This window comes from Hemiscyllium ocellatum, chromosome 42, assembly GCF_020745735.1.
Source record: "Hemiscyllium ocellatum isolate sHemOce1 chromosome 42, sHemOce1.pat.X.cur, whole genome shotgun sequence".
Classification (NCBI taxonomy): Eukaryota; Metazoa; Chordata; class Chondrichthyes; order Orectolobiformes; family Hemiscylliidae; genus Hemiscyllium; species Hemiscyllium ocellatum.
In genome coordinates this window covers 17,054,004-17,072,211 of record NC_083442.1, presented here as the reverse complement: position 1 = coordinate 17,072,211, position 18,208 = coordinate 17,054,004, and positions in this window count along the sequence as shown.

Below are 18,208 nucleotides of genomic sequence, written 5' to 3'. Positions count from 1 at the left end.
CCTCCAACATATCTCACGCCCTCCAACATATCTCACACCATCCAACACATCTCACCCACTCCAACACATCTCATATCCCCCAGCACAACTCACACTCCCCAACACATCTCACACTCTCCAATACATCTCGCACTCTCACAAACATTTCACTGCATCCAACATGTCGCACACTGTCAAATACATCTCACATGTTCCAATACATCTACACTCTCCAACCCTGCTCACATCCTCTAACATATCTCACACTTTACAACAATTCTTACACCATCCAACACATCTCGCACCCACGAACACATCTCACACCCTCCAACACAACTTACACCATTCAACACATCTCACTCTCGCCAACACATCTCACACTCTCCAACACATCTCGCAGCTTCCAATACGTCTGACACCCTTCAATGCTTCACACAGCCTTGAACACATCTCACCCTCCAACATATCTCCCTCCCTCCAACACATCTCACACCATCCAACACATCTCACACCATTCAACACATCTCACACTCTCCAACACATCTCACACTCTCCAACAAATCTTACATCATTAAACACATCTCACGCCCTCCAACATATCTCACACCCTACAACACATCTCACACCATCCAACACATCTCACCCACTCCAACACATCTCATACCCTCCTGCACAACTCACACTCCCCAACACATCTCACACTCTCCAATACATCTCACACTCTCCAAAACATTTCACTGCATCCAACACATCCCACAGTGTCAAATACATTTCACACGTTCCAATACATCTCACACTCTCCAACCCTGCTCACATCCTCCAACATATCTCACACTTTACAACAATTCTTACACCATCCAACACATCTCGCACCCACGAACACATCTCACACCCTGCAACACAACTGACACCATCCAACACATCTCACTCTCTCCAACACATTTCACACTCACCACCACATCTCACACTCGCCAACACTGCTCACACCCTCCAACAATCTCACACCCTCCAACACAACTCTCACCATCCAATACATCTCACACTTTCAAACACATCTCGCAGCTTCCAATACATCTGACACCCTTCAATGCTTCACACAGCCTCGAACACATCTCACCCTCCAACATACCTCACTCCCTCCAACACATCTCACACCATCCAACACATCTCACACTCTCCAACACATCTCACACTCTCCAACAAATCTTACACCATCCAAAACATCTCGCACTTAAAAACACATCTCACACTCTCCAACACAACTTTCACCATCCCACACATCTCACTCCCTCCAATACATTTCACACTCACCACCACATCTCACACTCTCGAAAACATCTCACACCCTCCAACAAGCTCACACGCTCCAACATAACTCTCACCATCCAACACATCTTACACTCTCCAACACATCTCGAAGCTTCCAATACATCTCACACCCTTCAACACATCTCACCCACTACAACATATCTCACTCCATCCAACACATCTCACATCTTCCAACATATCTCATACCCTCCACCACAACTCACATTCCTCAACACATCTCACACTCTCCAATACATCTCACACTCTCCAACACATCTCACATTCTCCAAAACATTTCACTCGATCCAACACATCTCACACTCTCCAACACATCTCACACTGTCAAATACATCTCACACATTCCAATACATCTCATACTCTCCAAGCCTGCTCACATCCTCGAACATATTTCACACTCTACAACAATTCTTACACCATCCAACACAACTCACACCCACGAACACATCCCTCACCCTCCAATACAATTTACACCATCCAACAGATCTCACTCGCTCCAACACATTTCACACTCACCACCACATCTCACACGTTCCAACACACCTCACACTCTCCAACACAGCTCACACCCTTCAACAATCGCACACCCTCCAAAACAATTCTCACCATCCAACACATCTCACGCTCTCCAACACAAATTGCAGCTTCCAATACGTCTCACACCCTTCAAAACTTCAAACAGCCTCGAACACATCTCACCCTCCAACATATCTCACTCCCTCCAACACATCTCACATCATCCAACATATCATACATCATCCAAAACATCTCACACCCTCCATCACAACTCACACTCTCCAACACATCACAAACTCTCCAATACATCTCACACTCTCCAACACTTCCCACACCCTCCAACATATCTCACACTCTCCAACACGTCTCACACCCTCCAACACATCTAACACTCTCCAATGCATCTCACATTTTCAATACTTCTCACACTTTCCAACCCGGTTCACATCCTCCAACACATCACACATTCTCCAACAAATCTTAAACCATCCAACACATCTCGCACCTACAAACACATCTCACACTCTCCAACACATCTCACACACTCCACTGCATCTCAAAAGTTCCACTACATCTCACACTCTCCAACACATCTCACACCCTCCAAAATATCCTCGCCCACCATCACATCTTACACCATCCAACACATCTCATCCACTCCAACATATCTCACACCATCCAACACATCTCACACCCTCCAGCACAACTCACAATCCCCAACACATCTCACACTCTCCAATACATCTCACACTCTCCGAAACATTTCACTCCATCCAACACATCTCACACTGTCCAATACATCTCACACGTTCCAATTCATCTCACACTGTCCAACCTTGCTCACATCCTCCAATATATCTCACACTTTACAACAATTCTTATACCATCCAACACATCTCGCACCCACAAACACATCTCACACCCTCCAACACAACTTACACCATTCAACAATCTCACACCCTCCTACACAACTCTCGCCATCCAACACATCTTTCACTCTCCAACACATCTCGCAGCTTCCAATACATCTCACACCCTTCAAAACATTACACAGCCTTGAACACATCTCACCCTCCAACATAACACACTCCCTCCAACACAGCTTACACCATCCAACACATCTCGCACCATCCAACATATCTCACATCATCCAACACATCTCACACCCTCCATCACAACTCACACTCCACAACACATCTCACAATCTCCAATACATCTCACACTCTCCAACACATCTCACTCTCTCAAACAAATCCACACCCTCCAACATATCTCACACTTTCCAACACATCTCACACCCTCCAACACATCTAATACTCTCCAATACATCTCACATGTTTCAATACTTCTCAAACTCTCCAACCCGGTTCACACCGTCCAACACATCACACACTCTCCAACAAATCTTACACCATCCAACACATCTCGCACCTACAAACACATCTCACAGTCTCCGACACATCTCACACTCTCCGACACATCTCACACGTTCCACTACATCTCACACTCTCCAAACCTACTCACATCCTCCAATATATCTCACACTCCCCAAGAAATCTTACACCATCCAACACATCTCGCACCCACGAACACATCTCACACCCTCCAACACACCTCTCACCATCCAACACATCTCACACTCCCCAACACATCTTGAAGCTTCCAATACATCTCACACTCTTCAACACATATAACACCCTCGAACACATCTCACACGATCCGACACATCTCACACGTTCCACTACATCTCACACTCTCCAACCCTACTCACATCCTCCAATATATCTCATACTCCCCAAGAAATCTTACACCATCCAACACATCTCGCACCCACGAACACACTTCACACCCTCCAACCCAACTTACACACATCACACCCTCCAAAAATCTCACAACCACCAACACAATTCTCACCATCCACCACAACTCGCACTCGTCAACACATCTCACACGCTCCAACACATCTCACACTCTCCAACAAATCTTACATCATTAAACACACCTCTCACCCTTCAACACATCTCACACCGTCGAACACATCTCACCCACTCCAACACATCTCATACCCTCCAGCACAACTCACACTCCCCAACACATCTCACACTCTCCAATACATCTCACACTCTCCAAAACATTTCACTGCATCCAACATGTCTCACACTGTCAAATACATCTCACACGTTCCAATACATCTCACACTCTCCAAACCTGCTCACATCCTCCAACATATCTCACACTTTACAACAATTCTTACACCCTCCAACATATCTCACACTTTACAACAAATCTTACACTATCCAACACAACACACACTCCCCAACACATCTCTCACTCCCCAACTCATCACACACTCTCCAATAAATCTCACATGCTCCAACATATCTCATACTCTCCAACATGTCTCACACCCTCCAACACATCTAACACTCTCCAATACATCTCACATTTTCAATACTTCTCACACTTTCCAACCCGGTTCACACTCTCCAACACATCACACACTCTCCAACAAATCTTAAACCATCCAACACATCTCGCACCTACAAACACATCTCACACTCTCCAATACATCTCACACTCTCCACTAAATCTCACAGGTTCCACTACATCTCACACTTTCCAACCCTGCTCACATCCTCCAACACATCTCACACCTTCCAACACAACTTACACCATCCAACAGATCTCACTCTCTCCAACACATTTCACACTCACCACCACATCTCACACTCTCCAACACTGCTCACACTCTTCAACTATCTCACACCCTCCAACACAACTCTCACCATCCAACACATCTCACAGTCTCCAACACATTTCGCAGCTTCCAGTACATCTCACACCCTTCAAAACTTCACACAGCCTCGAGCACATCTCACCCTCCAACATATCTCACTCCCTACATCACATCTCACACCATCCAACACATCTCACACCATCCAACACATCTCACATCATCCAAAACATCTCACACACTCCACCACAACTCACACTCCCCCACTCATCTCACACTCTCCAATACATCTCACACTCTCCAACACATCTCACACTCTCCAAAACATTTCAGTCAATCCAACACATCTCACACTCTCCAACACATCTCACAGTCTCCAATGCATCTCACACTTTCCAATACATCTCACACTCTCCAAACCTGCTCACATCCTCCAACATATCTCACACTTTACAACAAATCTTACACTACCCAACACAACACACACTCCCCAACACATCTCTCACTCCCCAATTCATCACACACTCTCCAATAAATCTCACATGCTCCAACATATCTCACACTCTCCAACATGTCTCACACCCTCCAACACATCTAACACTCTCCAATACATCTCACATTTTCAATACTTCTCACACTTTCCAACCCGGTTCACACCCTCCAACACATCACACACTCTCCAACAAATCTTAAACCATCCAACACATCTCGCACCTACAAACACATCTCACACTCTCCACTAAATCTCACAGGTTCCACTACATCTCACACTTTCCAACCCTGCTCACATCCTCCAACACATCTCATACTCTCCAAGAAATCTTACACCATCCAACACATCACGCACCCACGAACACATCTCACACCCTCCAACACACCTCTCACCATCCAACACATCTCACACTCCCCAACACATCTTGAAGCTTCCAATACATCTCACACTCTTCAACACATATAACACCCTCGAACACATCTCACACGATCCGACACATCTCACACGTTCCACTACATCTCACACTCTCCAACCCTACTCACATCCTCCAATATATCTCATACTCCCCAAGAAATCTTACACCATCCAACACATCTCGCACCCACGAACACACTTCACACCCTCCAACCCAACTTACACACATCACACCCTCCAAAAATCTCACAACCACCAACACAATTCTCACCATCCACCACAACTCGCACTCGTCAACACATCTCACACGCTCCAACACATCTCACACTCTCCAACAAATCTTACATCATTAAACACACCTCTCACCCTTCAACACATCTCACACCGTCGAACACATCTCACCCACTCCAACACATCTCATACCCTCCAGCACAACTCACACTCCCCAACACATCTCACACTCTCCAATACATCTCACACTCTCCAAAACATTTCACTGCATCCAACATGTCTCACACTGTCAAATACATCTCACACGTTCCAATACATCTCACACTCTCCAAACCTGCTCACATCCTCCAACATATCTCACACTTTACAACAATTCTTACACCCTCCAACATATCTCACACTTTACAACAAATCTTACACTATCCAACACAACACACACTCCCCAACACATCTCTCACTCCCCAACTCATCACACACTCTCCAATAAATCTCACATGCTCCAACATATCTCATACTCTCCAACATGTCTCACACCCTCCAACACATCTAACACTCTCCAATACATCTCACATTTTCAATACTTCTCACACTTTCCAACCCGGTTCACACCCTCCAACACATCACACACTCTCCAACAAATCTTAAACCATCCAACACATCTCGCACCTACAAACACATCTCACACTCTCCAATACATCTCACACTCTCCACTAAATCTCACAGGTTCCACTACATCTCACACTTTCCAACCCTGCTCACATCCTCCAACACATCTCACACCTTCCAACACAACTTACACCATCCAACAGATCTCACACTCTCCAACACATTTCACACTCACCACCACATCTCACACTCTCCAACACTGCTCACACTCTTCAACTATCTTACACCCTCCAACACAACTCTCACCATCCAACACATCTCACAGTCTCCAACACATTTCGCAGCTTCCAGTACATCTCACACCCTTCAAAACTTCACACAGCCTCGAGCACATCTCACCCTCCAACATATCTCACTCCCTACATCACATCTCACACCATCCAACACATCTCACACCATCCAACACATCTCACATCATCCAAAACATCTCACACACTCCACCACAACTCACACTCCCCCACTCATCTCACACTCTCCAATACATCTCACACTCTCCAACACATCTCACACTCTCCAAAACATTTCAGTCAATCCAACACATCTCACACTCTCCAACACATCTCACAGTCTCCAATGCATCTCACACTTTCCAATACATCTCACACTCTCCAAACCTGCTCACATCCTCCAACATATCTCACACTTTACAACAAATCTTATACTACCCAACACAACACACACTCCCCAACACATCTCTCACTCCCCAATTCATCACACACTCTCCAATAAATCTCACATGCTCCAACATATCTCACACTCTCCAACATGTCTCACACCCTCCAACACATCTAACACTCTCCAATACATCTCACATTTTCAATACTTCTCACACTTTCCAACCCGGTTCACACCCTCCAACACATCACACACTCTCCAACAAATCTTAAACCATCCAACACATCTCGCACCTACAAACACATCTCACACTCTCCACTAAATCTCACAGGTTCCACTACATCTCACACTTTCCAACCCTGCTCACATCCTCCAACACATCTCATACTCTCCAAGAAATCTTACACCATCCAACACATCACGCACCCACGAACACATCTCACACCCTCCAACACACCTCTCACCATCCAACACATCTCACACTCCCCAACACATCTTGAAGCTTCCAATACATCTCACACTCTTCAAAACATATAACACCCTCGAACACATCTCACACGATCCGACACATCTCACACGTTCCACTACATCTCACACTCTCCAACCCTACTCACATCCTCCAATATATCTCATACTCCCCAAGAAATCTTACACCATCCAACACATCTCGCACCCACGAACACACTTCACACCCTCCAACCCAACTTACACACATCACACTCTCCAAAAATCTCACAACCACCAACACAATTCTCACCATCCACCACAACTCGCACTCGTCAACACATCTCACACGCTCCAACACATCTCACACTCTCCAACAAATCTTACATCATTAAACACACCTCTCACCCTTCAACACATCTCACACCATCGAACACATCTCACCCACTCCAACACATCTCATACCCTCCAGCACAACTCACACTCCCCAACACATCTCACACTCTCCAATACATCTCACACTCTCCAAAACATTTCACTGCATCCAACATGTCTCACACTGTCAAATACATCTCACACGTTCCAATACATCTCACACTCTCCAAACCTGCTCACATCCTCCAACATATCTCACACTTTACAACAATTCTTACACCCTCCAACATATCTCACACTTTACAACAAATCTTACACTATCCAACACAACACACACTCCCCAACACATCTCTCACTCCCCAACTCATCACACACTCTTCAATAAATCTCACATGCTCCAACATATCTCATACTCTCCAACATGTCTCACACCCTCCAACACATCTAACACTCTCCAATACATCTCACATTTTCAATACTTCTCACACTTTCCAACCCGGTTCACACCCTCCAACACATCACACACTCTCCAACAAATCTTAAACCATCCAACACATCTCGCACCTACAAACACATCTCACACTCTCCAATACATCTCACACTCTCCACTAAATCTCACAGGTTCCACTACATCTCACACTTTCCAACCCTGCTCACATCCTCCAACACATCTCACACCTTCCAACACAACTTACACCATCCAACAGATCTCACTCTCTCCAACACATTTCACACTCACCACCACATCTCACACTCTCCAACACTGCTCACACTCTTCAACTATCTTACACCCTCCAACACAACTCTCACCATCCAACACATCTCACAGTCTCCAACACATTTCGCAGCTTCCAGTACATCTCACACCCTTCAAAACTTCACACAGCCTCGAGCACATCTCACCCTCCAACATATCTCACTCCCTACATCACATCTCACACCATCCAACACATCTCACACCATCCAACACATCTCACATCATCCAAAACATCTCACACACTCCACCACAACTCACACTCCCCCACTCATCTCACACTCTCCAATACATCTCACACTCTCCAACACATCTCACACTCTCCAAAACATTTCAGTCAATCCAACACATCTCACACTCTCCAACACATCTCACAGTCTCCAATGCATCTCACACTTTCCAATACATCTCACACTCTCCAAACCTGCTCACATCCTCCAACATATCTCACACTTTACAACAAATCTTACACTATCCAACACAACACACACTCCCCAACACATCTCTCACTCCCCAATTCATCACACACTCTCCAATAAATCTCACATGCTCCAACATATCTCATACTCTCCAACATGTCTCACACCCTCCAACACATCTAACACTCTCCAATACATCTCACATTTTCAATACTTCTCACACTTTCCAACCCGGTTCACACCCTCCAACACATCACACACTCTCCAACAAATCTTAAACCATCCAACACATCTCGCACCTACAAACACATCTCACACTCTCCACTAAATCTCACAGGTTCCACTACATCTCACACTTTCCAACCCTGCTCACATCCTCCAACACATCTCATACTCTCCAAGAAATCTTACACCATCCAACACATCACGCACCCACGAACACATCTCACACCCTCCAACACACCTCTCACCATCCAACACATCTCACACTCCCCAACACATCTTGAAGCTTCCAATACATCTCACACTCTTCAACACATATAACACCCTCGAACACATCCTACACGCTCCAAAACATTTCACTCCATCCAACACTTCTCACTCACTCCAAAAATGTCACACCCTCCAACACAACTCTCTCAATCCAACACATCTCACACTCTCCAACACATCTCGCAGCTTCCAATACATCTCACACCCTACAAAACATCAAACAGCCTCAAACACATCTCACACTCCAACATATCTAACTCCCTCCAACACATCTCACACCGTCCAACACATCTCACACCATCCAACACATCTCACATCATCCAACACATCTCACGCTCTCCAACACATCTCACATTCTCCAACACATCTCACATTCTCCAACACATCTCACACCCTCCAACACATCTCACACTCTCCAACACATCTCACACTCTCCAAAACATTTCACTGCATCCAACACTTCTCACACCGTCCAACAATCTCACACCCTCCAACACAACTCTCACCATCCAACACATCTCGCAGCTTTCAATACATCTCACACCCTCCAAAACATCACACAGCCTCGAACACATCTCACCCTCCAACATATCTCACTCTCTCCAACACATCTCAGACCATCCAACACATCTCACACCATCCAACACATCTCACATCATCCAACACATCTCACACCCTCCACCACAACTCTCACTCCCCCACACATCTCACACTCTCCAATATATCTCACAATCTCCAACACGTCTCACACCCTCCAATACATCATACACTCTCCAACAAATCTTACTCCATCCAAAACATCTCACACCTACAAACACATCTCACACTCTCGAACACAACTTACACCTTTCAACACATCTCACTCCCTCCAACACATTTCACACTCACCAACACATCTCACACACTCCAAAACATTTCACTCCATCCAACACTTCTCACTCCCTCCAAAAATGTCACACCCTCCAATACAACTCTCACCATCCAACACATCTCACACTCTCCAACACATCTCGCAGCTATCAATACATCTCACACCCTACAAAACATCACACAGCCTCGAACACATCTCACCCTCCAACATATCTAACTCCCTCCAACACATCTCACACCGTCCAACACATCTCACACCATCAAACACATCTCACATCATCCAACACATCTCACACTCTCCACCACAACTTACACTCACCACACATCTCACGCTCTCCAACACATCTCACATTCTCCAACACATCTCACACCCTCCAACACATCTCACACTCTCCAACACATCTAAGACTCTAAAATACATCTCACGTGTTTCAATACTTCTCAAACTATCCAACCCTGCTCACACCCTCCAACACGTCACATACTCTCCAACAAATGTTACACCATCCAACACATCTCGCACCTACAAACACATCTCACACACTCCAACACGTCACATACTCTCCAACAAATGTTACACCATCCAACACATCTCGCATCTACAAACACATCTCACACCCTCTAACACAAAATACACCCTCCAACACATTTCACTTCCTCCAACACATTTCACACTCACCAGCATACCTAACACTCTCCAACACATTCACTCCATCCAGCACTTCTCACACTCTCTAACACATCTCACCCTCTCCAATACATCTCACACGTTCCAAAACATCTCACACTCTCCAACCATGCTAACTTCCTCCAACATATCTCACACTTTACAACAAATCTTACACCATCCAACACATCTCGCACCCACGAACACATCTCAGGCCCTCCAACACAACCTACCCCATCCAACACATCTCACCCCCTCCAACACATTTCACACACACCAACACATCTCAACTCTCCAACAAATCTTACACCCTCCACCACAAATCACACTCCCCAACACATCTCACACTCTCCAATACATCTCACACACTCCAACACATCTCACACCCTCCAAAACATCTCACACGGTCCAATACATCTCACACGTTCCAATACACCTCACTCTCTCCAACCCTGCTCACATCTTCCAACATATCTCACACTTTACAACAAATCTTACGCCATCCAAAACATCTCGCACCTATAAACACATCTCACACTCTCCAACACAACTTACACAATCCAACACATCTCTCACCCTCCAACACATCTCACACCCTCCAACACATCTCACTCCCGCCAACACATTTCACACACACCAACACATCTCAACTCTACAACAAATCTCACTCCCTCCACCACAAGTCACACTCGCCAACACATCTCACACCCTCTAACACATCTCACACTCTCAAATACATCTCACACTTTTCAATACACCTCACACTCTCAAACCCAGCTCACACCCTCCAACATATCTCAAACTCTCCAACAAATCTTACACCATCCAACACATCTCACATTCGCCAAAAAAACTCCCATTCTACATCACATCTTATACTCTCCAATGCATCTCACACCCTCCAACACATCCAACACTCTCCAACACATCTCAGGATTTCTAACACATCTTACATTCTCCAACACATCTCACACCCTCCAACACATCTCACTCTCTCCAACACATATCACACCATCCAATACATCTTATACTCTCCAACTCATCTCACACTCTCTAACGCATCTCACAACCATCAACACATCTCACAGTCTTCAAAATATCTCACTCTCTCCAACACACCTCACATCCTCTAACACATCACACATCTCCAACACATCTCACAACCTCCAACATATCTCAAACTCTCCAATACATCTCACACGTTTCAATACAAATCACACTCTCCAACCCTGCTCACACCCTCCAACACATCTCAAACTCTCCAACAAATCTTACACCATCCAACACATCTCACATTCTCCAAAAAAACTCCCATTCTACATCACACCTCATACTCTCCAATGCATCTCACACCCTCCAACACATGTAACACTCTCCAACACATCTCACGATCACTAACACATCTTACATTCTGCAACACATCTCACACTCTCCAACACATCTCACAACCACGAACACATCTCACAGTCTTCAAAATATCTCACTCTCTCCAACACATCTCACTTTCTCCAACACATCCCACACCATCCAACACATCTCATATTCTCCAACGCATCTCACACTCTCTTGCACATCTCACACTCCCCAACACATCTCACAATCTCCAACCCCACTCTCACTCCCCAACACATCTCACACCCTCCACCACAACTCACACTCCCCAACACATCTCACACTCCCCAACACATCTCACACTCTCCAATACATCTCACTCTCTTCAACACCAAACACACCATCCAATACATCTCACACTCTCCAACACAACTTACAGCCTCCAACACATCTCACACCCTCCAACACATCTCACTCCCGCCAACACATTTTACACACACCAACACATCTCAACTCTACAACAAATCTCACTCCCTCCACCACAAGTCACACTCGCCAACACATCTCACACCCTCCAACACATCTCACACCCTCCGGCACATCTCACACTGTCCAATACATCTCACACTCGCAAACCCTGCTCACATTCTCCAACATGTCTCAAACTTTACAACTAATCTTACACTATCCAACACATCTCACAAAGACGAACACATCTAATACCCTCCAACACAACTTACAACAACCAACACATCTCACTCCTTCCAACACATCTCACACTCTCCAACACATCTCACACTCTCAAATACATCTCACACTTTTCAATACACCTCAAACTCAAAACCCTGCTCACACCCTCCAACATATCTCAAACTCTCCAACAAATCTTACACCATCCAACACATCTCACATTCGCCAAAAAAACTCCCATTCTACATCACATCTTATACTCTCCAATGCATCTCACATCCTCCAACACATCCAACACTCTCCAACACATCTCACGATCTCTAACACATCTTACATTGTCCAACACATCTCACACTCTCCAACACATCTCACAACCACCAACACATCTCACAGTCTTCAAAATATCTCACTCTCTCCAACACATCTCACTCTCTCCAACACCAATTACACCATCCAATACATCTTATACTCTCCAACTCATCTCACACTCTCTAACATATCTCACCTTCTCCAACGCATCTCACACCATCCAACACATCTCACACCATCCAACACATCTCACACCAACCAAAACATCTCACACCCTGCAACAATCTCATAGTCCCCAACACATCTCCCAATCAACAACACATCTCACACCATCCAACCGATCTCACGTTCTCCAACACATCAAACACCCTCCAACACACCTCGCACCATCCAACACATCTCACTCTCCAACACATCTCACACCTTCCAACACATCTCACCCAATCAAACACATCTTACACCATCCAACAAATCTCGCACCCTCCAACACATCTCACATCATGCAACAAATGTTACACCTTCCAAAATATCTCACACCCTACAACAATCTCACACCCTCCAACACAACTCGCACCATCCAACACATCTCACACCCTCCAACATATCTCACACTCTCAAATACATCCCACACTTTTCAATACACCTCACACTTTCCAACCCTGCTCACATCCTTCAACACATCTCAAACTCTCCAACAAATCTTACACCATCCAACACATCTCACATTCTCCAAAAAAACTCCCATTCTACATCACATCTTATACTCTCCATTGCATCTCACACCCTCCAACACATCCAACACTCTCCAACGCATCTCACGATCTCGAACACATCTTACATTCTCCAACACATCTCACAGTCTTCAAACTATCTCACACTCTCCAACACGTCTCACTCTCTCCAACACATCTCACACCATCCAATACATCTCATATTCTCCAACGCATCTCACACTCACTTAAACATCTCACACTCTCTTGCACATCTCACAGTCTCCAACCCCACTCTCACTCCCCAACACATCTCACACTCTATACCATATCTCACCTTCTCCAACACATCTCACACCATCCAACACATCTCACACCATCCAACACATCTCACACCCTGCAACACATCTCATCGTCGCCAACACATCTCCAAACAACAATACATCTCACAAGATCCAACCGATCTCACGTTCTCCAACACATCAAACAACCTCCAACACATCTCGCACCATCCAACACATCTCACTCTCCAACACATCTCACAACCTCCAACACATTGCACCTGCTACAAAACATATCACACCCTGCAACACATCTCACCCCATCAAACACATCTCACACCATCCAACACATCTAGCACCCTCCAACTCATCTCACATCATCCAACAAATGTTACACCTTCCAAAACATCTCACACCCTTCAACACATCTCATATCTCCAACTCATCTCACAACCTCCAACATATCTCAAACTCAACAATGCATCTCACATGTTTCAATACATCGCACACTCTCCAACCCTGCTCACACCCTCCAACACATCTCAAACTCTCCAACAAATCTTACACCATCGAACACATCTCACCCTCTCAAATACATCTCACACGTTCTAATACATCTCACACTCTCCAATCCTGCTAACTTCCTCCAACATATCTCACACTTTACAACAAATCTTACACCATCCAACACATCTTGCACTCACGAACACATCTCAGACCCTCCAACACAACGTACCCCCTCCAACACATCTCACCCCCTCCAACACATTTCACACACACCAACACATCTCAACTCTCCAATACATCTCACACACTCCAACACATCTCACACCCTCCAAAACATCTCATACTCTCCAACACATCTCACACCCTCCAACACATCTCACGCGGTCCAATACATCTTACACGTTCCAATATATCTCACACTCGCCAACCCTTCTCACATCTTCCAACATATCTCACACTTTACAACAAATCTTACACCATCCAAAACATCTCGCACCTATAAACACATCTCACACTCTCCAACACATCTCTCACCCTCCAACACATCTCTCGCCCTCCAACACATCTCCTGCCCTCCAACACATCTCACTCCCTCCAACACATTTCACACACACTAACACATCTCAACTCTACAACAAATCTCACTCCCTCCACCACAAGTCACACTCGCCAACACATCTCACACACTCCAACACATCTCACATCCTCCAACACATCTCACACTGTCCAATACATCTCACACTCGCAAACCCTGCTCACATTCTCCAACATGTTTCAAACTTTACAACAAATCTTACACTATCCAACACATCTCGCAAAGACGAACAAATCTAATACCCTCCAACACAACTTACACCAAGCAACACATCTCACTCCTTCCAACACATCTCACACTCTCCAACACATCTCACACTCTCAAATACATCTCACACTTTTCAATACACCTCACACTCTCAAACCCTGCTCACACCCTCCAACATATCTCAAACTCTCCAACAAATCTTACACCATCCAACACATCTCACATTCGCCAAAAAAACTCCCATTCTACATCACATCTTATACTCTCCAATGCATCTCACACCCTCCAACACATCCAACACTCTCCAACACATCTCACGATCTCTAACACATCTTACATTCTCCAACACATCTCACACTCTCCAACACATCTCACAACCACCAACACATCTCACAGTCTTCAAAATATCTCACTCTCTCCAACACATCTCACACCATCCAACACATCTCACTCTCTCCAACACATATCACACCATCCGATACATCTTATACTCTCCAACTCATCTCACACTCTCTTAAACATCTCACACTCTCTTGCACATCTCACACTCTCCAACACAGCTCTCACCTCCCAACACATATCACACTCTATAACATATCTCACCTTCTCCAAGACATCTCACACCATCCAACACATCTCACACCAACCAAAACATCTCACACCCTGCAGCAATCTCATAGTCACCAACACATCTCTCAATCAACAACACATCTCACACCATCCAACCGATCTCACGTTCTCCAACACATCAAACACCCTCCAACACATCTCACACCATCCAACACATCTCACTCTCCAACACATCTCCCACCCTCCAACACATCTCACAGCATTCAACAAATGTTACACCTTCCAAAATATCTCACACCCTACAACAATCTCACACCCTCCAACACAACTCGCACCATCCAACACATCTCACACCCTCCAACATATCTCACACTCTCAAATACATCCCACACTTTTCAATACATCTCACAATCTCCAACCCTGCTCACATCCTCCAACACATCTCAAACTCTCCAACAAATCTTACACCATCCAACACATCTCACATTCTCCAAAAAACTCCCATTCTACATCACATCTTATACTCTCCATTGCATCTCACACCCTCCAACACATCCAACACTCTTCAACACATCTCACGATCTCTAACACATCTTACATTCTGCAACACATCTCACACGCTCCAACACATCTCACAACCACCAACACATCTCACAGTCTTCAAAATATCTCACTATCTCCAACACATCTCACTCTCTCCAACACATATCACACCATCCAATACATCTTATACTTTCCAACTCATCTCACACTCTCTTAAACATCTCACACTCTCTTGCACATCTCACACTCTCCAACCCCACTCTCGCTCCCCAACACATCTCACACTCTCCATCATGTCTCATACTCTCTAACACATCCCTCACTCTCCAACACATCTCACACTCTCTATAATATCTCACACTTTCCAACACATCTCACACCCTCCAATACATCTCACCCACTCCAACACATCTCACACCATCCAACACATCTCACATCATCCAACACATCTCACACCCTCCACCACAACTCACACTCCTCAACACATCTCACACTTTCCAATACATCTCATACTCTCCAACACATCTCACATACTCCAACACATCACACATCTCCAACACATCTCACAACCTCCAACATATCTCAAACTCTCCAATACATCTCACACGTTTCAATACATCTCACACTCTCCAACCCTGCTCACACCCTCCAACACATCTCACACTCTTCAAAAAATCTTACACCATCCAACAAATCTCGCACTCATGAACACATCTCACACTCACCAACACTTTTCACACCCTCCAACAATCTCACACCCTCCAACTCAACTCGCATCATCCAACACATCTCACACCCTCCAACATATCTCACACTCTCCAATACATCTCACATTTTTCAATACATCTCACACTCTACAACCCTGCTCACACCCTCCAACACATCTCACACTCTCCAACAAATCTTGAACCATCCAACACATCTCACATTCTCCAAATCAACTCCCACTCTCCATCATATCTCAAACTCTACAATGCATCTCACACTCTCCAACACATCTAACACTCTCCAACACATCTCACGATATCCAACACATCTTACACTCTCCAACACATCTCACACTCTCCAACACAACTCACAACCAACAACACATCTCACAGTCTTCAAAAAACCTCACTCTCTCCAACACATCTCACACCATCCAACACATCTCACACTCTCCAACACAGCTCAAACCCTCCAACACATCTCAAAGTCTTCAAAACACCTCACTCTCTCCCAAACACATCTCAGACCCCACAAAACATCACACACTCTCCAACACATCTCACACTTCCCAACACATATCTCACTCTCCAACACATCTCACGCCCACCAACATATCTCACACTCTCCAACACATCTCGCACCATCCAACACATCTCCCACCCTCCAACAGATCTCACACCATCCAACACAGCTCCCATTCGCCATCACGACTCCCTCCAACACATGTCACACTCTCCAACACATCTCACACACTCCAACAC